At 34.8% G+C, this 23,828-nt stretch overlaps 1 pseudogene; it reads left to right on the top strand.

Annotated features, from left to right (window-relative positions):
• Positions 1–17,001: 17,001 nt before the first annotated feature.
• The window catches only part of LOC114398602, a 7,961-nt pseudogene continuing 1,134 nt past the window's right edge, over positions 17,002–23,828 (top strand).

Here is a 23,828-nt window from a genome sequence, read left to right as displayed (position 1 = left end):
TGTTGATTTTTATGTTCTTAATATGGAAGAGGGATTTTCCCATGGTTCAGTTCCAATTATTTTAGGCAGGCCATTTATGAAAACAGCCCGAACCAAGATAGATGTTTATGCTGGCATATTGTCTATGGAATTTGGTGATATTGTTGTTCATTTTAACATTCTTGATGCCATGAAACATCCATCTGAGGATCATTCTAATTTTCGTGCTGAGATAATTGATCGGATTGTTGATGATTATATGTTTGATTTTGATTCTGTTCTTCATGGTAGGAAACATCCATTTTTATCTGATCTGCATACTTGTCACTCCTTATGCATTGAATCTGAATCTGAGTTTGAATATGATCCTGTATCTGATTTTTATGTTGAGAGTGAATTTGAATTTGCGTCTGGTTCTGATTTTCTGGGTGTTGTACCTCATGATGTTGATTTTTTAGAGTCAGAATGCACTAACCATGTTGCAGGAAGTACATATATTTCTGACTTGCTTTATGAGGTACAGGCTAAGGAACCTTTTTCTTCTCCTACCCTGGTTCCTCCCACTGTTCAGCCACCACCCACACCAGAGTTGAAGCCCTTACCAGCAAACCTCAAATATGCTTACTTGGAGGACAAGGAAAAATTTCCAGTGATCATATCTGCCTTTCTTGCTGCTGAGCAAGAGGAGAAGTTGTTGCTAGTTCTCAAGAAGCACAAGAAAACCATTGGATGGACTTTAGCAGACATTCCTGATATTAGCCCATCTACCTGCATGCATAGGATACTTTTAGAGGATGGAGCTAAGCCAGTGAGGCAACCACAACGGCGACTCAACCCCGTCATTCTAGATGTGGTGAAAAAGGAAGTGACCAAGCTCTTACAAGCTGGAATCATCTACCCCATTTCTGACAGCTAGTGGGTGAGTCCAGTCCAAGTGGTTCCTAAGAAGACAGGCCTCACAGTGATCAAGAATGAAAATGATGAGCTTATCCCCACAAGAGTGCAAAACAACTGGCGAGTCTGCATTGATTATAGGAGGTTGAACCAGGTAACCAGAAAAAATCATTTTCCCCTGCCATTCATTGATCAAATGCTTGAGCGCTTGGCAGGTAAGTCTCATTATTGTTTTCTTGATGGTTTTTCTGGTTATTTACAAATTCATATTGCTCCTGAGGATCAAGAAAAGACCACATTCACCTATCCCTTTGGCACTTTTGCCTATAGGAGGATGCCCTTTGGCCTATGCAACACCCCTGGTACCTTCCAGCGGTGTATGCTTAGGATTTTGTGATTTTTTAGAAAGTTGCATAGAGGTGTTTATGGATGATTTTACTATTTATGGATCCTCTTTTGATGCATGTTTGGATAGTCTAGATAGAGTTCTTAATAGATGCATTGAAACTAACCTTGTGCTTAATTTTGAAAAATGTCACTTCATGATAGAACAAGGTATAGTTTTAGGGCATATCATTTCGAATAGGGGCATAGAGGTAGACCCTGCAAAAATAGATGGTATTTCACAATTGCCTTACCCCTCTTACGTGCGAGAGGTTCATTCTTTTCTTGGTCATGCAGGGTTTTATAGGCGCTTTATTAAGGATTTTAGCAAAGTGACCCTTCCATTATCCAATCTGCTGCAAAAGGAGGTGGAGTTTGATTTTGATGACCAATGCAAAGAGGCTTTTGATTGCCTCAAGCGCGTGGTGACTACCTCCCCTATCATTCAGGAACCTGATTGGACAACCCCATTTGAGCTAATGTGCAATGCATCCAATTACGCATTGGGGGCTGTCCTTGCTCAAAAGATTGATAAGCTGCCTCGGGTGATCTACTAAGCTTCTAGAACTTTGGATGTTGCTCAAGCATATTACACTACCACAGAGAAGGAGCTACTAGCGATAGTTTTTGCTCTTGAAAAATTTCGTTCAAATTTGCTTGGTACTCGTGTTATTGTTTATACTGACCATGCAGCTCTGAAGTACCTGATGAAGAAGGCTGAATCAAAGCCTAGATTGATCAGGTGGATGCTTTGGCTCCAAGTGTTTGATTTGGAGATTCGTGATCAAAGAGGTGCACAGAACCTCATGGCTGACCATCTGAGTAGGATTGAGCGTGCGTCTGATGACTCACCCATTCGGGATGATTTTTCGGATGACCATTTGTACATTCTGTATAGTATTTCTAATTCCTTCCCCACTCTTTGGTTTGCTAATATTGTGAATTATTTAGTTGCTTTTGTTTTTCCTCCCTTAGCATCTAAAGCTCAAAATGATAAAATTAAGAGCGATGCTAAGCATTATATTTGGGATGACCCCTATTTGTGGAAGTTATGCAGTGACCAGGTTATTAGGAGATGCATTCCAGACCATGAGATTGATTCGGTCCTGCAATTTTGTCATTCTTTCGCACTAGGTGGCCATCTTGGCATACAAAGAACAAAACGCAAGGTGCTTGACTGCGGTTTCTACTGGCCCACCATCTTCAAGGATGCGTGGAGAATATGTAGCACTTATGAGCCTTGTCAGAGAGCAAGCGACTCACCTTCATGGAGACAACAAATGCCTCAACAACCCATGTTATTATGTGAGGTGTTTGATGTCTGGGGTATAGATTTTATGGGGCCTTTCCCTGTCTCTTTTGGTTTTGTTTATATTCTCCTTGCTGTTGATTATGTCTCAAAATGGGTGGAAGCCAAACCCACCAAAACTAACGATGCTAAGGTTGTTGTAGATTTTGTTAGATCTAATATGTTTTGCAGGTTTGGAGTCCCTAGAGCCATCGTTAGTGATCAAGGCACCCATTTTTGTAATAGATCCATGTATGCCTTACTCAAAAAGTATGGGGTCATGCACAAAATTTCCACACCATACCACCCCCAAACTAATGGGCAGGCTGAGATTTCAAACAGAGAGATAAAAAGGATCTTGGAGAAGATTGTGCAGCCGAACAGAAAGGATTGGAGCACCAGGTTGGATGATGCTCTTTGGGCGCATAGGACTGCCTATAAAGCACCCATAGGAATGTCTCCTTATCGGGTTGTCTTTGGAAAGGCATGTCATATTCCTGTAGAGATAGAGCACAAAGCCTATTGGGCTGTAAAGACCTACAACTTCTCTATTGATCAAGCTGGAGAGGAAAGGAAGTTGCAACTAAGTGAGCTAGATGAAATCCGTTTAGAAGCCTATGAGAATTCCAAATTCTACAAGGAGAAGACCAAGAAGTTCCATGATAGTTTGATAGCTAAGAAAGACTTCATGGTTGGACAGAAAGTTTTATTGTATAACTCTAGGCTCGGACTCATGAGTGGTAAGTTGAGGTCAAAGTGGATTGGTCCTTTTGTGGTGACTAATGTTTTTCCTTATGGTACAGTTGAGATCAAAAGGGAATCAACATATAAGGGATTCAAGGTCAATGGACACCGGCTGAAACCATTCCTCACAAATCCCTCCTTAGTGGGTGTAGTGGTGGAGGAGACCTCCTTACTTCACCCTACTTCTCTTCAGCCATGACTTAGGGAGTTTTCTTTTTTTGTCTCCTTCTTTACTTTTATTGCACTTGTCCAAATTTATTGATTGCTTTGATTGTTCTTGATCTTCTGATTGTGCTACATTGAGGATAATGTGTTGTTTAAGTGTGAGGGAGGGGGAGGGGGGAGAAGATTGTTCTTTAATTTTGTTGGGTATTCTAGTTTAATTTTATTAGGTTTTCTAGTTTAATTTTTTTAGGCTTTCTAGGTTTATTTTGGTTTTATATTTTGTGTACAACATTGCATATTTCTCTTATAGGTTATGTACAGGTAATGGGAAATTGTTTTTGAAATAGGAGTTTCTTGGCATTTTGTGAATTGAAATCCTTGTTTTTCTCTACATGTCAAGTTAGTTTTGAAAGTTCGAATTGAAAGTGATAGATTTACCCTTGGTGAGAATTTGAGCCATCATCATCTATTTTATTCGGTGTGTTTTGCCCCATTGATTGCTTGCACAATAGCCTTGGCTTTACTCTTGTTGATACTTCTTGCTTCACATGCATGTTGGGAGATGATTTAGGCATTTTGTTCCTATAAGCCTCAAGCCAAATGAGCCTACCTTGAATTAATTCCTTTGATAGCCCCTTTGAGCCTATGTTCCCCTTTCTTTGTTTTGAATCTCATTACAAGTCTTAAGTGAAAAACCATGATTTCACCCTACCCTTAAGGAATTTTGGAGCTTTGGAATTGTTTTGGGAATAAGTGTGAAGGGGGGGGGGGGGGGGTATGTTTCATTGGATGATATGTTTTTTTTGGCCATGCTTGATGTATATACATATATTGCCTAATTGTTGCTTTATTTTTCAAATGCTTTCAATTGCTATTGTTCACGTTAAAAAAAAAATAGAAAAAGAATGAGGTTGAATAAATGAGGTCTTGGTTTGAAGACTTGAATTGGTTTGAGGACTTGGTTGATTTTGTTTGGGTTACTTTTTAAAGCTTAATTTGTAATTTTGGTTTTGGGGTTTATTACTTTTTCTTACTTCCCACTTATTCCCCAATGCTCCTCTATTCCTTTGGGTTTTAGCTACCATCCCATACTTTCATCTACCTTGTCCTTGGCCCCATTACAACCTTAAAAGACCTTTTGATCCTCATGTGCATGTGCTTGTTATGTGGTTGTCAATTTTAGAGTCTTGCTAAGTCTATGTGGTGTTTGTTTTCATGGGTGCTCTGAGAGTAAACAATAGCCTAGACACTTGAGAGATAGAGTGCATATCTTGTGAAGCTTTATCACTTTTCATTCATGAGTTGATTTACTATCTTGCCATGTTTGAGATGCTTGGATGATTTTCATGACGACCTTGACTCTTTAACTCTTTACGTGTTGCATGTTACCCATTCTTTTCATTCCTTGAGATTCATTGAGAAATATGTAATTGTTGTTGTGTCTGTTTGTTTCTCTTTAATGTCTCTGGATTTGTCCCTTGCTTTGTTTTGTGTTTTTTTTTTGCCCAGGAGTGCAAAAGGCTAAGTGTGAGGGGATTTGATGTGTAATCATTTTCTCATATTTCTTAACCCTTTTTGTCACCATTTTAATTACTGATTAGCCTTAATCGTCAAATTAATTATGCAGTTTTATCATTTGGGCCTATTGGATTAATTTTGTGTTTTTAATTTAATTTCAGGAGAATTATAAGTAATTAGGCTTGAATCTGGAATTGGGCTTGGACTTGAAGAGAGCAGACAATTTTATTCTACCAAATCTTATCTTATCTAGATTTTATCTCATCTAGATATTATTTCATCTAGATTTTATCTTATCATATCTAGATTTTATCTCATCTAGATATTATTTCATCTAGATCTTATCTTGTCTAGATTTTATTTCATCTAGATATTATTTCATTTAGATTTTATCTTATCTTATCTTATCTAGATTTTATTTTTTATGGGCTTGGACTTAAAACAAATTTGTAAGCTTTGGGGCTGAGAACTATATAACAGCACCAAGGTTCTAGTTTTAGGTTCTCTTTCTCTCTCTCTCTCTCTCTCTCTCTCTCTCTCTCTCTCTCTTTTTCGTTTTGGAGAATAATTCAAGTTTTCTTCGTTTTCTACTACAATTTCATTTTCTATTGATTAATGGAAGGCTAAGTCTCCAGCATTGTTTTCTCTCGAGGATCAAGCACAGCTCTCTTTGAGGTTTTATTATTACTATTGAATTCTGATTAGTTTTTCCTATTCACCAATTACTCTGTTGTTGCTATTAATCCATGCATGCTTAGTGCTTGATTAATTATCTCTGCGCTTAATTTACGTTCATGCTTAATGATCAGTTTCATTCATGATTAATTGGTGTATGTGTTGCTTAATCACATAATGAATTCCTTATGTTAAATTTCGTTTAGTAATTTAATTTAGGGTTGGATTAAGTGGCTGAACTGATAAAGGATAAATCCTCGTAACCTAGGATAAGAGACTTGCTTGTGAATCAAGGGGAAACAACGTGTTTTAATTCTGATATTTTCTAATTCAAATTTACTTGTTATTTAATTTACAAAAACAAACAACCCCCCCCCCCCCCAATTCTTTACTGTTTTATTACAATCTGTTATGAACATTTGGTTGACCATTGCTCGTTGGGAGACGACCTAGATCACTTCCTAGATACTGCATTTTTAATGTTTATTTGATTCGGGTATGACCTCCATCAGTGACCATGTTGGATATCCCTAGAGGGGGAAATAGAGTGTTTTAAAGAGTTTTAAGCATTCGTGGAGAGAGAAGGGGATGGCTTAGAATCTTTAACTATCCATGGTCAGTGCATTGGTGATGCTCATGTTTCATACTTCATATTGCATGAAAATATTACAAACTTTGTCAGCAAGTACTCGTAGTTTTTCAAGAGGAAAAATACTTGTAGTTGGGGGCATGTCACTTGGTTTGGAACTTCCTTGAGACTCAGGTTGATCACCATTAGGGGGGGGGGGGGGAGTTTCCTGTGGACGATAGGGTAACCTCGACACTTGCTGCCTAGTTTTCCTAAGTGAGAGTGTCATGTGGACACACTTAGGCTATTTCATGATAAATGGTACCACATTGCATTTTAAAGTTGAGTCAAGTACATGCGTCATTCTGAGCATATATGATTTCAATTATGGAAAAGTTGATAACTAGTTTGTTAAGTGTACGTTGAACCGATGGGTTGTTAAGAATGATTGTGGTCATTGTTATTGTTTTCTTGTTAATCATTGTCTTTTGGTGTTTGTTGATCTTTTATAATAAATTCACCTTTGCAATTTTTGTACCGTGTGATTGGTGTCTATCATGATCTCAAACTTTTGTTCGTGGGAGCAGATGAGCAGCAGTAGGTGACTTGGAGGGAAGTCTTTTGTTGGAGCCGCCAAACTGACGTGATAACGTTGGAATTTATTTTGGGGGAGAGTTGCATTTTGTTATGAACTCTTCCTTAATTGGTTCCTTGAATCTTTTGATTGGGCATGTAAGTCCCAAGTGTAGATATATGTAAAAAAAAAAATCTGAATTATGTTCTGACATTTGAAAGATGTGTAGTGGTGTATAATATATATATATATATATATATATATATATATATATATATATATCGTGTTTGTGAGTTGTTTGATGAATGTACATCGTGAAAAATTTACCATCATTTTCACAATCAAATTAATAGACCTTTTTTCACTTAAAAATTGAAATGTCACATTTTATAGTAAGTGATATCGTACAGATGAGGTGGGTCATTATAGTAAATAAATCAGCAGTTCTAGAAAATAAATAATTCTAAGATAGTTTATGATGTAAGCTCCATTGGAGCTTGTAGGCCTAGAATCTTCTTCATCAATGGATTCCTTTGCTTCTTGGAAGATGAATGACAGCGGAATGGAGAAGGAAGAGAGAGAGGAGATGCCACTTCATGGAGAAGATGAGTCTAGAAGAAGCTCACCACCATAGGAGGCCATGGATAATAACTTGGAAAAAGAAAGAGATGAATGAAGGGAGAGGAAGAGAAGAGCACGAAATTTTGTGCTCTAAAAGAGCTTTGAAATCTGAAGTTTAATATTCAAATGATCAAAGTTGAGAAAATGCACATACATGACCTCTATTTATAGCCTAAGTGTCACCCAAAATTGAAGGGAAATTTGAATTTAAATTCAAATTTCACTTGAATTTGAAATTGAATTTGTGGAGCCAAATTTTGGAGCCAAAATTTCACTAATTACGATTAGTGAATTTTAGTTATGGTTCAGCCCACTAATCCAAGATCAATTCCAAGATTCTCCACTAAGTGTGCTTAGGTGTCATGAGGCATGTAAAGCATGAATGACATGCATAAAGTATGACTATATGATGTGGCAATGGGGTGTAGTAAGCAAATGCTCACCTCTCCCTCTAAAATTTAATTGGATTGGGCTTCTACCAATTCAATTAAATTTTATTTCCCAACACATACATCAAATATTCACTTAGTGCATGTGAAATTACAAAACTGCCCCTAATACAAAAACTAGTCTAGGTGTCCTAAAATACAAGGGCTGAAAAATCCTATATTTCTAGGGTACCCTATCTACATTATGGAGCCCTAAATACAAGGATCAAATATAATGACATCCTAGTCTAATATGTACAAAGATAATTGGATCCAACCTTGGCCTATGGGCTCAGAAATCTACCCTGAGGTTCATGAGAACCCTAGAGCCTTCTTCAGCAGCTCTAGCCCAATCCTCTTGGAGCCTCTTACTCATGGCTCTAGTGACTGGTCCCTTCCTAGGGAGGATTGCATCATTTTATACAGAGGCATTGATTCCAAAGTTAAGCGATCTACCGTCTAAAATCACTTTGTTGCTTGGTGTTTTTAAAGTTTTGCTCTTAACTTATTTTTAGCGCTCTCGGTGCTCTAGGAGTTAGATTTTCGCAAATCTTATATGCTACCCTATATTTTCAAACCTAAAAAACATCATTTTTGAGGTCAAAACTTTAATAAAAATAGTCCATACTTTTGTAACACTCATTCCAAATTCGTGACAAATTTTACATTTTACTAAAGGTCCTTAAACTTGTTTTATTTGTAACTTTTGCTAGAAAACTTCAATTTAAGTGAAATTCGAGGCTGACTCTATGTTTTAACATGCAAAGAACTCATTTTTGGAATAAAAAAACTCAAGGAAAATAGCTCAGCACACAAGACATGACAAGAAGCTCAAAAATTTCAAAGCAACAACATGTTCAAGGAAGTTCAACAACAAGTATATGGTTCAAGAGTTGGAGAGACCCCCCTTACCTCTTGATGAACCCACAAAATGTCCAAGATCAATCAACAATGAACACTCTATGACTCAAGTTTCAATGCTTCAAAGGGAACTTAATAATGAGCAAGAAGGAAAGATTAAAAAGAAAGAACAAGGGTAAGACAAGAATGATGAAATAGCTTGCCAAGCTCAAGAACACATGTAGACTCTCTGAAAAAGAAGCAAAATAAGCCCTCTTTCCTTTCAACATGTCTCATGCAAAATGAGAGAGAATGACCAAGTTTTGGCTTTTAAAAACAATCCTAAGATAAAATTATGGCTTTGGACCAAAAGAAAATTGGATGTGGAAATGTTATCTCTTTGTTAAATGCAATTTGGAATGACTAATTGACATAAAATTGACTAAAATTCAGACCATATTCCAACATGACCAACCATGCTTCAATTGGGTAGTTTTGTTTTTTACCGAACTACAAAAAATGGAAGGGATAGGATTTGCCAAAAATGGGTATTTTTGTTTTTTCTTTTTACTAAAACTAGTAAATCTTATCTTAATTGTCTAGGTTATTGTGTTGATATGTCTAGGAATACGTGTACCGAAAGTGAATCTCACACAGAGTTGCATTACATTATTGCTCGATACACAGTGTAATTTCGTTACAGATGTAATATTATTAGGGTGGTTTCCAAATTTCTGCCAACTAACTAAGTAAATTATTTACATTAAAAATAAATATAACTAACACTAAACTTATGCAATTAATATCATACAGAGAATAAATTATATCACACAAACATATAATTAAATTACACAATGCAAAATTTTCACTGTCTAGTCCTTAACAGTGTAATTTTACACGGCAGGAAAATAAATTAAGAAGAAAATTTCAAGGTGTTACAATTGAGAGACACAAGATTCACTTCCGTGATTTCTATGTCTTTAAGGCTCGTCTTGTAAGTTCCGCCTATGAAAATAACTTACATACCAAAGAAAAAGAAAGAGATAAAAAGACAAAAGAAAATATTAATCGCTTAATTATGTTACAATTTTTAGCTATATAAAAATTGATTCCGTCCCACCCGTCCAACCAAACAGATTCGGTTTGGTCTGCGCAATCACAAGATCAGGCAGTCAGCATTCAACAATATATAGGAGCGTAAGCATTTGATCAAGATTAAACGGCCCAAATTTCACTATCGATAAATTAGATTTCAAAACTTTCTTAAAGCGTTAACCATTAGTCCAATTTACTCAACATTGTTTTTGCCAATTGCATCGAATCCATTCCATTCCCCAACCAAACACTAAGGGAGTATTTGGTTTGACTGTTTTCTGTTTTCATTTTTACTGAAAACAGTAAATGGTGATGAAAATGTGTTTGGTTGGATTTTTGAAAATATTTTCACTGAAAATATTTTCCCAAACTAACCAAAAAATGAAAACAATATTTTTCGTTTTCAACGTTTTCAGTAGAAAACACGAAAAAAATGAAAACGCGGATTTTTCCCGTACTCGTCACTCTCTTTCTTTTTTTCTTCCCTCCACACTTTTTCCCATACTCCTCACTCTCTTTCTTTTTTTCTTCCCTCCACAGACAACGAACCCTCAGTCTCTCCATTTCTTGTCTCTGCATTTCTTCTCTTTCACACGAAACCATTCCCTCACACCTCTCTCCATCGATCCTACTCCGCCACACCACCACCATTGCTCTGCCGCACCACTACCACCACAACACCATTTCCGATTGATAATCTCTTGGTGAGATTTGCTTCATGTCTCCTTTTTTCCCCTTTTATTGCTTCATGAGTCCATGGGTTTTCTATGTTCTACTAATTTTTTTAATGGGGATGATATTCTTCATTTTAGGGTTTCATCATTTTTTTCTATTTTTCCCCTTTCTTTTTTTTCCTTCTCAAATTTCCCTTTTTGTCTAACTTTGATGGTTGACTGGTATTTTTGCTAGGAAAATTTCCAAGATTAAGTTGGGTATTTTTTTGTTTAGATAAAATAAGATTATTTGGAATTTCTTTTTTTATGCATAATAAAATCCTTAATCCGAGGTTTGAAATGGGGGTAGAAGTTGTATGGGTTTGGTTTGGTGAGCATGGCATACGTGTTCCACAAATTACAAATACATTGCTTGTGTTGTGCACTAGCTAATAATATTTTGCACTTTTGTAATAATTGAATTGGAAAAAGACTCTTCGTAGCTTGTCATGGCATTTGTTTATTCAAGTTTCTTTTTTCATGCATAGTTTTTTTTATGTTTATTCTGCATAAGAAACTTGATGTTTTTCCAGGATCGATCCCTACAACCTGCTGAAGTTGATAAGCTATTTGATATTGGTCCAAAAAGGTGACTTTTCCCTTAATAGTATCATCCTAATTTTATGTTTATTCTGCATAATTGTACTTTCTTACCTTGATGAAGTAGTCTAGAACTAGTTGACTACCTCTAACAACTTGACTTATTGCTTTAGTCAGTAGAGGAGGGCTATAGATAACTTCCTAGGTTCAAAACTCAATAACATACTGATAGATAACGTCCTGTTATATAGTTAACAATTTTTTTACCGCATAAAAGAATATACGATATTGTTCTTCTTATATCTTTCATCTCTAAACCCATTTGTAAGCTTTTAAGAAATGTGAATAAAAGGATAGAATTAGAAAACACGGTAACATATAGTAACAAGGCTGAATCCTAAAATTAGCATAGGTGCTCATTTTCACCTATAGTGGTTACTTTTATGTTGTTTTATAATTTCAGTAATAACTATGTCAGATAGTAGCAGTAACATATAGTAACAATAAAAGGAGAGTGAGAATGAATATTGAATAGCTGAAGTTCAAAAAGATTAATTAAGAAGAAATTCAATGGAACCCATTTGAACTCCAATGGAACCCATTTGCTCCAGCTAGTTGGTCCCTTAGGAAGACCTACACTTGAAGGCAGTTCAACTACTAACAAACCATCAATTGAATATCTTTTCAATAATGTGTACCACATAGCAATATTATCTCAAGATTACAACTATATAAAAGAACCAAACTATGGTTGAGTATTATAGATGGAATAGTGATGTGGGCAAAACAGAAGATGGATTAATTTATGTTATGCCTCACTGAAGATGGGATACTTGCTCTGTTAAGAAACAGATGTTAAAAAATTGTTGAAATGAAGGAGGTTAATTCTTTAACACTATCCTTGTTGAGCTAAACAATATCTCCGACCCATCATCAATATCATCTTCTTTCTACCTTTCTCTCATACTCTTATTCACTTTTATAGTTTCATTTTTATCCACATTGCTATTTTTTTTTTTATTTTCCCTGTCCCCGTGGATGTATACATCTCTTAAGACTATAATATAAATATTTCAACTAAGTTCTTAAATAATAATGATGAGAGCTTAGGGCTGGTAAGTTCTTCTTTTATTTAATTCATCAACTCAAGTTATGCAGGGTTCATTTTGGCTTTTATTAACATTCATTTGATCCAGTCCTTTGGGCTTTTATTAAATTGTGGTTGTGATTTCTTCTTCTTCTCTTCATTTCTATTGTGGTTTGTCTAAGATGGCATAAATATAATCATTGTTGTATGCATTATTGACATGGTGTTCTTGGCCTAAGATGGGAGGAAATAGTGAGAAAGGTGAAGTTATGGAGTGGTCAGCTGCAAACACAAAGACTTTCATTAAAAAATTTATGAGAGTGAAAAATGGGCAATTACAAGGGTCAACCTTCAAAACTACAACATGGGAAGAAATTAACAAGGACTTGTTTGAGATGATCCAAACTAATTATGGTGTGGACAAGCTGAAGTCTAAGTTTAACCGTTTGAGACAAATACATCGTGATTTTTCTACTTTGCTAGCCCATACCGGAGTCACTTGGGAAATGGAATCCAACAAAGTGAATGCCCCTGATGAAGTATGGGACGAATTGATTAAGGTATAACTTGATCCTAAAATTATTGTTATTGTTATTGTTGTATGTTGTCATTGCTTAGTATTGACATTGAACACTTTATCTTTTATAGAAAGGAAGACATTACAAGAATTTCAAGAAACATGGTTTTAAGTACGACTATGATATCCTCGGTGACATATTCAATTCAAGCACAACAATTGGGAAACTAAGTTATGCTTATACTTAAGAGCCACCAAATTCTGATGAGAAGAAAGCCATGGAAGTTGATTTCCTTACAAAGGGGATTCATATTAATGTTTCCGATGATGATATTAAAGTGCTTAGGCACAAAAGGAAGGAAATATTTTCTTCGGGTGAGCGTCGTCGTAAAGAGGGAAAAACTTCTAACAAAGATATGTTAGACAAAATTGTAAGCATGTGGAGTGATTCAATGAGCCAAAGGACAACAACTTCAAGAGCTAGAGAAGAGCGATATAAGGGAAAGACTTCTCAATCTACTAGTCCAATAAGTGATCCTTATTCAGCAAAGGCATGCATGGAACTGTTGGACAACATGCAAAATGTTCCCACTTCAGCATACTTTAAGTTGATGGAGAAGTTTACAAGTGAGCATTGGAGGCAAATGTTCATAGTGATGGATACAAAGCAAAGGAAGCAATTGATAGAATCTCTTACTGAGTAGAATCTCTTGTTGAGCATTGGAGGCAAATGTTTATTCAAAGTGTTTATGTCATGTGTCTAAACTTGTTTAATTTTATTGTGGTGTGTCAGCACTTGTTATGGGACAATGTTAGGTTATATTATTCAAAGTGTTTATGTCATGTGTTTAAACTTTATGTTTTTATAATTATGACGTCATTGTGTACATTATGCTTGGTATAATGGTAGGTTATATTATGGGACAATGTTCTTAATTAATGCTTTACATTATTTATATGTGCAGGTAAGATATGTCATTGAATTCATCTGACGATAGCTCAAGTAGCATAGATTCTGAATTGGATGATTATGACAATTTAATGGATTTGGTGTTAGTTATGACCATCATGGAATATGAACAACGTTTTATTGATAAAACTCTATGTAGGACATCTATGTTGACCGGAAAAATGTATACCATAGAATTCTTAATAGGTCATGAAATAAGATGTTATGAGAACTTTCGGATGAAGAAAGATGTATTTATGAATTTTTTTGAAACTTTAAAGGAAGTTGGTAATTTATGTGATGGTAAGAAAGTCAGCATAGAGGAAGCGGTTGCAATGTTCTTGATTATAATATGTCATAACTTGCGTCATCGGGTAGTTGTTGAACGGTTTCAACATTCATTGCACATGGTGAGCAAGTGGTTCCGGATTATCCTAAAAGCAGTTTTATTAATAATTTTATTTCTTTATATTTTTCTAGTGAAGTAAGTATCATGTTAAAATCATTATAAATGTAGGATTGCATTGGTGCCATTGATGGAACACATGTATCTACTTAGGCTCCTGCTTCTAAACAAACTGCTTTTCGTGGAAGAAAAGTGTTGGTGACACAAAATGTATTAGTTGTGTGTGATTTTGATATGCTTTTCATGCTTGTTTATTCTGGTTGGGAAGGGACGACAAACGATTCAAGGGTATTTTTGGATGGTTTATCTCCCAAAAATAATTTCCCAAAGCCTAATGGAGGTATGTTTATCTTTTATTTATTTATTTATTAGTTTAACGTAATGATTGTTAGAGTCCAGAGCATACATTCTTATTGAATATATGAATTGTTTTTGTTGCAGATCAATTCTATTTGGTCGACTCTGGATTTCCTAACATGTCAGGCTATCTTGCACCTTTCAGAAGGAACAAATATCATTTGTGAGATTTTCGTGAAGGATGTGGACGTCCACGTGGAAAAGAAGAATTATTCAATTACAGACACTCTTCATTAAGGAATGTCATTGAAAGATGCTTTGGAGTTTTGAAAGCAAGATTTCCAATTTTGAAATTGATGCCAAGTTATCCCATTAGAAGATAAAGATTAATTCCCATTGCTTGTGGCACTATACATAATTTTATAAGAATGCAAAATGGTATGGATACACTCTTTGACCAATATGCTGAATAACTCATGGATATGGATGAGCAATGGTTAAGTGTAGAGCAACAAGGTGTCAACGAAAATCAAGCAGCTGAAATGGCACAAGTTTGACAAACCATAACAAATGAAATGTGGGAAGATTACCATAGATCTTAAAAGAATTTATATTAAATGTTAAGCTTTTGTTATCATTCAGACTTAACAACTTTCATTTATATTTAATGACATGTATTATCTTGTTTATTATTTAGAGTTAAATTGCAACATGATTTTCATTTCAAGTTAAATTACAAGTTCATTTTATTACTCTCAGACTCTCTCTGTTGGGTGGTCTTTAAAGTAAAAAAGATTACTATGATAAGTAAGCAGTGCTCTAAATTTTAAAAAAGAAATATTCTTTCTACAACAAATATAGTTAAGAGAGTAAAGCATAATACTTCCGAGAGGAAATAGACTATTTATTCTAGTTTAAATTGTTCATGTAATAGAAATTTAATATATCACATTTAAAAATTTAAAATTCATTTTCCTATAATTAACTTCAATTTTTTTGTTTTAAAATAATTGCTTCATTTTATAAAAAAATTCAGATTTTCACCACCACTCTGTTGTACTGCACAATGTGCTTTATTTAGAAAATTAACTGAACATTATATTTTTCCTTGTGATCAGAAGTAGAACTTAGCCACTTGGAGATCCAAAGTTTCAAACTTTCCGCAGTTGTATTTGAAGATTTCAGTGTTTGCTCCTGTAAATTGGACCTCGTATGATTTTTTTTTGTCAATGTACTAAAAAGTGAAGCTGAGGACATGCAGTAAAGTAATAGCATGTATTCTCTTATTTACTATTTAGAGTTAAATTGCAACATGATTTTTATTTCAAGTTAGATTGCAAGTTCATTTTATTAATTTTCCACTTGTTTATTTTTTGGTATTTATATAGAATAATATAATATACATCAATTATGAAAATAGTTCAAACCAAATGCATTTTCAGTGTTTTCATTTCCTGAAAGCAGAAAAGAAGAAGTCAAACCAAACATATTTTCAGAATTGTAAAGCGCTACCTGAAAATGAAAACTGTTTTCAGAAAATGAAAACATAAAATGAAAATGCAAACCAAACACCCCCTAAAGTGTTTAAAGCACTACCTGCTTTCTGGTTATAGTCCTTTCATCTTGTCGAACGTTATGTGATAATAAAACCCTTGTAACCCCTCAAAAGAAAACAGGCATTTGGAGCCAAACGATCACATGTCACAACTCCATTGATTCGAGTAATGCACTCTGCTTCGTGCCTCCTATTAAATACATAACTAGTAATAACAACAATCGTAGAAGAAGAAAGAAACTGTGCTCAACAATCAGCATCAATGAACACTAGCAAACTCGGTGACAACGAAGGTTAGTTGTTCATAATTATAAAGGTTTCAATTTTCCTCCGACTTTACGACATATTATTTTGCTGTTTGTATAATGATAAGGTAAATAGTCATTTTCATACTTTTGTGTAAAAAGTGACAATTTAGTTCATGAAAGAAAAAAAAAATCTACTATAGTCCCTGAAACTAAAATTGTACAAAATGCGTCAAAACATCTTACTGTTAAGTTTAAGTTCTAATTTTTTAAATATTTAAACGGTTTTTAACGCACTTTTTTTTACAATTTCAGAGTTTTTGTTCCAAATACTAAATTATCAATGCTTTTACACTTTTAGGAATGAATGCGGTCATTTATCCTATAAGATAGTTGCTAGGCATGTGATTGGTTTGTTTTGCTAGCAAAACATGTGACCGTGTCAAGTGTACACAACATTAGAATTATAGCACAATCGAACCGTGCCCTTGCTTCTACGAGAAGTTTGTGTAAAAGGGGATTGACTTCCATTTAATTAGTTTGTGTTTAATGTTTATAAATAACATCACCCTAGTGTTCAATGTTTAGTGTTTAATTTGCTTTCCTTTGTATAATTTCCTACTGTTACTTACTGTAACAAAAAAAAAAAAAGAACATCCCCCTAGTTTTAATTTTGAACTAGTAAATTTGTTAGATACGTTATGTGTGGCTTAATTGTTGCGAGACCATGACTGAATTTCTAGCTTTCCTTTATTCGTTTGTTATGCCAGGGTGTTTTGAGACTTGATATACTTTGGGAACCAAATGGCGAAGTTGATTCTGTCTGTCATTGTTCTTCTTAGAGGTTTCTGTGAAGCAAGAAAGGAAAATCAACTCAGAAAGGAGATTCAAGTTTGTCTATTATCGTCGAAGAAAAAAAATGAAGCTTTCAAGAGATGTGATGGAAAGTGGTTTTTCCCCATTTCCATTTGATTGGACCAATGTTCCCCGGCGAATGCGAACTAAGAGGAAGAGTAAATTCAATGGCAAGGAAGTGCTTTCTGAACCCAAGGAAGCGCATTCTAAACCAAAGGAAGAACTCTCTAGACCCAAGAGAAAGCTAAACAGCGGAGTTTTTGATATTTACTTGAAGTGTGTTACAGATTTATGATGTAAAAGGAACAACTTCAAAATTGAGGCCTTGTTTCTGAATAAAATTTTTCTGGTAGGAAAATATGGAAGATTTTGTCACAAGATAGAAAGAGGCGCTTTATGTACTCTGACCGCTTATGGTTTAGCCTTTACAGGGGAAATGCTAGGTGCACCCAGCAATTTTTATGAATGGGCCATTTTGCCCTTTAACAAAAAATTATAAAAAGCGCCTCCTCCTCCGGAAGAAGCACTTCCAGATATTTTCGTTTTTCTGTCAAGTTGCTTCTTCTTCTTTGCGAGCCAAGCGCCAAGCTTTGTCTTCTTCTTTTCCGCGAACGAGGTTAGTCTCCCTAACTCCCCTTTGCTTGTAATATCCAGCATTGTTGTAGCAGTGGAACCTTAGGATAGTTACCTTAGGATAGTAACCTTAGGGTAGAAGACGAGAGTAGAAGACGCCGAAAAAAATGGGGAAAGAGGACTTACAGCGGAGGCTTTCGGAAGACCCGTTAGGGGTTCTTTCGGAACTTCCGGAAGAAGCTGTTCCGGAAACATTCCGGAAGAACCCTTCTTCTGGAAGTCTCCCGGAAAACCTCTTCCGGAAAGTTTCCGGAAGAAGTAATTCTTCCGGAAGAATTCCGGAAGAAGGGTTCTTCCGGATGACCTTTGAGATTTCCGAAAAGTTTGTTTTTTAAAAAAAAAATTGTTTTTTTTTAAATGAATGATTATTATATTTTTTTATTATTTTGTTTTTGAGATTTTATAAAAATAAATGAGGTTTGGCTTTTTGATGACAAATAAAGATGTTTTTTTTATAATTTAAATTGTGTATTTTTACTAAATATTAATTTTTAAATTATTTATTTTTTTGTTTATAAATGAAGTTGTGTCTGTTTTTGTTTATTGTTTATTTTTTTAAATTAGCGTATTTTATTTATAAATAAAGTTGGTTATTTTTATTAATTGGTTTTGTTTATTTTTTATATAATTTTAGTTGAGTATTTTACTAATTATTTATTTTTAAATTATTTATGTTTTTTGTTTATAAATGAAGTTGTTTATTTTTATAAATAAAATTGTGTGTGTTTTGGAAATTTTTTAAAAATGCTAATTTTTTTTATAAATGATATAAATTAAGTTGTGTATGTTTTGAAATATTTTTTCCCATTTTTTTATTTTTATATATAATTTTAGTTGTGTCTGTTTATTAATTATATATTTTAAAATTAGTTGTGTTTTTTTGTTTATAAATAAAGTTGTTTATTTTATTATAAATAAAGTATTTTTTTAAATTAAGTTGTGGATGTTTACTAATTAATTATTTTTACATTAGTTATGTGTTTTTATAAATGAAGCTCTTTATTTTTTTTTTTAAATTAAGTTGTGGATATTTTTTAATTAATTATTTTTACATTAGTTGTGTTTTTTTTTATAAATGAAGTTCTTTATTTTTTTTAAATTAACTTGTGAATGTTTATTAATTAATTATTTTGACATTAGTTGTGTTTTTTTTATAAATGAAGTTGTTTATTTTTTTTTAAATTAAGTTGTGGATATTTACTAATTAATTATTTTTACATTAGTTGTGCTTTTTTATAAATGAAGTTGTTTATTTTTTTTTAAATTAACTTGTGGATGTTTACTAATTAATTATTTTTACATTAGTTGTGTTTTTTTATAAATGAAGTTGTTTAGTTTTTTTTTTTAAATTATGTTGTGTATGTTTTAAAATAATTTGATTTAAATTAGTCTTATTTGTTTATAAATAAACTTGTTTTAATTTTATAAAGAAAGTTGTGTATATTTTGACCGAAAAAAATACGTGTTCCACATGATTTGCAGATTATGGCTAGAACACGAGGTTTAGGTCGTGCTATAGGTAGACTTGTAGGTAGAGATAGACATGATGACCATGATGTAGCTGATGTTCCCGAGAGGCGTAGGCCTACTGCCTCAGCCCGTAGGCAACGAGTTCATCAGATGACTACGGATGTACGTGATTTGGCTGAGGACGCTGCTGACAAGACTGAGGATGTCCCTGATCTGGCTGAGGAGGCACCTGAGATGCGTGCGGATGTATAGGGTGCTGATGGTGCTGAGGGGTCAGATGCTGATGATGCTGAGGGATTTCCTAGTGGGCCACGTGACCCGTCAGTGCTGACATCATTTGCGGACCATGTTGCACACGCTGTTTGGAGTGGACAGATATTTTAATTTGTTAATTATTTATCATTGTTGATTTGTTTGTCATTAATTTTTTTAATAATTGTATAATTTGTACTTCAAATCAGGAACGTCCTGATTTGAAGTTGGTGTCACATGGGAGGAAGGTGACATTGATTGGGAGGCCAGTGCCTGAGATTGAAGGACTGGTTGGTGCCACAGGATTAAGACCACTGATCGATTGTTCAGTTGTTACTGGCGATCCTGGACTTATATTCGCATTTATGGAGAGGTGGCACAGCGAGACCAGCACCTTCCACCTTTCGGTAGAAGAGTTGATAATCACATTGGATGATGTGTCGTCACTCCTTCATTTGCCTATCACTGGCGCGTTGCACAGTTTTCATGCTCTTTCTACGGAGGAGGCGATATTTTTGCTGACAAAGTTGCTTGAGGTGTCTGCTGAAGAGGCTAGAGCCGAGACAACACTGACATACGGGGCATACGTACGACTAGGATGGGTTCGAGACATACGTGCATGTGGTTCACCTAGACGCTTTTCGTGACCTCGGTCAGAGTGGTGGTTATGCTTGGGGAGTTGCCGCCCTAGTTCATATGTATGACCAGTTAGATGAGGCTTCTAGGACCACCACACAACAGATTGCGGGGTACCTGACTCTATTCCAGGTAAATTTTGTGTATTTTAATATGTTACGTTCGATTATGATTTAAGCATATTTTTATGTTATGTTAACCTCATCTTTTGTGTAGTGCTGGATCTATGAGCACTTCGCTAGTGTGCACCAGTGCGTGACAGATGATACATACCAGGAGACGTCCCCATGCGCTTCCCGGTGGTTGACGTCGAAGGCACACATGAAGGGAATCACAGGAGCACCTTACAGGGTACGTTGTGATGCTTTGACCGTCACAAATGTGTCCTGGTTGCCGTACACTGAGCATCAGGGGGTTAGGGCCTTTGAGCTGATTTCATCATTCCAGGGTCAGCTAAGATGGGGTCCTATGGTGGTCACAGCTCGACCGGAGAGGGTGGTAAGACAATTTGGTTACATTCAGAGCATCCCTCCGCCGCTTGTTAGTGCTCAATTGTCACACGATGATATAGATGACAGTTGGATGCATTTTTCGGAGCACGTACTACCTGTGGGTGAGCTTTGTCTAGTGCCTAGGCAGGTATCTGCGGATTACATGTAGTGGTTTTTCCGCATATCTCACCCATTCATGATACCGACCCAGGCAGGTGACCAGCCTAGAGATGCACTAGCCGCAGACCCTGAGGAGTACATACAGCCGCCCAGCCCCCAGGTTCCAGTGACATTTGACCCGCCTCGACATGCAGTGGTAAGAATTTCTGCGCGTTTAATGTTTGATGAGTTGTTATTTATTTTAAATTTTATAATAAATGTTTTTAATGACTGTCACAGGATGATTATGACGGATATGAGACGATTGTATAGAGTTTGGAGCGTGTGCTCAACCTTAGGATGGTCACTGCAGGCACTGAGTTATATGAAATTATGCAGGACTGCCTGACGATTGCCAGAGGGGGAGCCAGTGCTGATGGAAGTGTCAGGGCACGTCAGAGACGCCGCAGAGAGCATTGATTATTGTATTTATTTTTTGTTTTGTAGTTGACATGAATTTTTGTATTTGTTACACTTTTTTGTTTAATATAGTTGACTTGTTTTGCACAGTTTATTATTTTATGATATTAACTGACGTATCGATTATGATTCCGATCGTGGTCCTTAAGCGAAGTTTTGGAGTGTTTTAATTTTTTTTTTTAAAAAGTGAACCTAAAATCATGAGTTTTGTTCATAAGATTTATATTAAAAATAAATGTTTTTATAAAAGAGGCAGGAAATCCAAAAAAATAGGAATCAGATCCTTTTTTTGATGTTTAAGTATTCATGTTTGGGGTTTTTTTTCCGTGGGTGTGTGAGTGGCGTAAGACAATGGAGGGCCGTTATTTCTCATGGAACTGGTGTTCGGACGGACAATCAACCAAAGTACCCCAGTTATCCATTACATAGTCCCACGCATTTTTTTCACCGATTAAAGATTTGCACTTCGTCTTCACATTCTTATCGATAAGAAACCTGCACAACAAATTTGTACACTCCGAGAACACAGTTTTCACTGCATTCATCAGTGCTAGGTCTCTGTCAGTGACAATAACAATAGGGAGGCGATCGTTTCTTAAAAATAGGCCTCAAAATCGTTCCAAAGCCCATACAATATTATTAACACGCTCAGCCTCCAGATATGCAAACCCAGCAGAGAATGTCATCGTCGTTGGTGTCACTCCAACAAAGTCAAGTATTAAGAGTCTGTACCTGTTTGTTTTGTAGGTACTGTCTATAAAAAACACCAGATGACATGCATTGCATAACTTTACTGCATCTGGGTGACACCAAAACAAATCACGCACCACAACTTCATCCTTCAATCTATGCCAATGAATGTATTGATCACGTTCAAGAAACTTCATCAGATGTTGCATTTCGGTATCAGCTCCTCTTATTGAAGAACGATATGCACTTCTTGCATTGTAAATTTGCTTTATCGTGGTGCAACTATTGGCATTGTGTTCCTTCAACGTTAACAAGATATTTTTTGGTTTCACCATCGACTTTGTCATATCAGCAATAATTTTCTTTTCATCCTTAGTCAATCGTCTAGCGTATGGATGTCCAACTAAGGACTTGGCCAATTCATGATTGTGAATCCCACAGATCAACTTCACCATCTAACCTTCCCCTCCATGCACTGGTTTCCCACGAAGCCTGAAGGGACAACCACATTTCCTACTCCCAGTGTCTTTTCTAACGAATTCTTTATTCCTACACTTGTGCGTACAACTCCTTTCACACCCAATTAAGACAAATGAACTTCTTCCTCTGCTACCAGTATATGTGTCAGACCTCATAATCACTGCAACAAATTCATTTTCATGGACAACTGTTCCAGCCCATTGCAAAACATCATCTCGAGTACCGAATACCTACAACGCAACCCAAACATATTAATTTTTTTACAAAACATCAATTCAACCAAATGACTCAAATTATCTATGATTACCTGAGACGTATTAAAAGCATTTGAACAATCGACATGTGGTTCATTCACCCCACATTCTTCTTCATTATCATAATCATAATCCATATGAACTTCTTGTGACATTGCATAGTCATACCTCCATTGATCTTCGTCCATCTTAAGGACATATGCATCATACACAAGTACATTCAAATTATCATATAACCACATCAAAAAATTTACTACATATTAACAGGACATATGCATCATACACAAGTATATTCAAATTATCATATAGCCACATCCACAAATTGACTACATATTAACTAACAAACATATTAACAACAAATATAAATATATTCTAAATTTATAACTACATTATTTACTTAAACTAAACTTAACACTATATTAAAGAACTAATAAAACATTTTTTTACTACAACAAAATACAATTATGTTACCTAAATTATTTAATATTATACCTAATTAAACCAGTTATATCCACAATTAAAAATATTGATATATATATATATATATATATATTAAAGCAGAATTAAAAAAATTTGTTGATAAACTGACATTCTGGAAGAACTTCTTCCGGAAGTTACTATGTCTACTTCCGAAAGAAGTTGTTCCGGAAAACACTTCCGGAACCACTTCTTCCGGAATTGAGAATAGTAACTTCCAGAAGAACTTCTTCCGGAAATTCAACATTCTCATTCCGGAACTACTTCTTTCTGCAGTAAAAAGTAATTCCGGAAATAGTTTTTTACTGTTCATCTTCTCTAAACAACTACCCAGAAAACGCAAAAAAAAAAAAACCAATAAATGCGTACCTCCGACGAAATACGAACAACAACGACTAAAACAACTTCAAACATGGAATAGCTGCTTCACGGGACCACCAAATCGCTTGTTACGGAACTTCTACTTCACAGGACCACCAGAAAAGCTTTTTACGGAAAAGGATAACAATAGCAAGAAGACGGGGATGAAGGTGAAAGCGCAGTAAATTTAAAGAAAACAACCAGAGGCAAAATCGTCATTACATATACATTAAATATTATTTTATTTTTAGTTATTATTATAAAATGAAATTTATTTTACTTCACGTTGTTATAAAATTATAATTATTTTTTATTATATATTAAGTTTTGTAATACAAATCAAATATTATCATAATAAATATTTTATATTTTTTTTATAAAATATACGAATTAATTAATTTTTATGATTTAAATTATACTAAATTGTCACACAAATTATTATTTACATTTACATGCGTGTAAAAAAGGAATTACAAATATTAGTCATAATTATGTTCACTAATAATAATTTATGTATAGTAATATTATTTATTTTATAACTTAATTTATTTATTAAAATCAAATAATTA

The sequence above is a fragment of the Glycine soja genome, chromosome 19, assembly GCF_004193775.1.
Source record: "Glycine soja cultivar W05 chromosome 19, ASM419377v2, whole genome shotgun sequence".
NCBI classification, from domain to species: domain Eukaryota; kingdom Viridiplantae; phylum Streptophyta; class Magnoliopsida; order Fabales; family Fabaceae; genus Glycine; species Glycine soja.
This window is presented reverse-complemented; position numbering and strand designations above follow the sequence as displayed.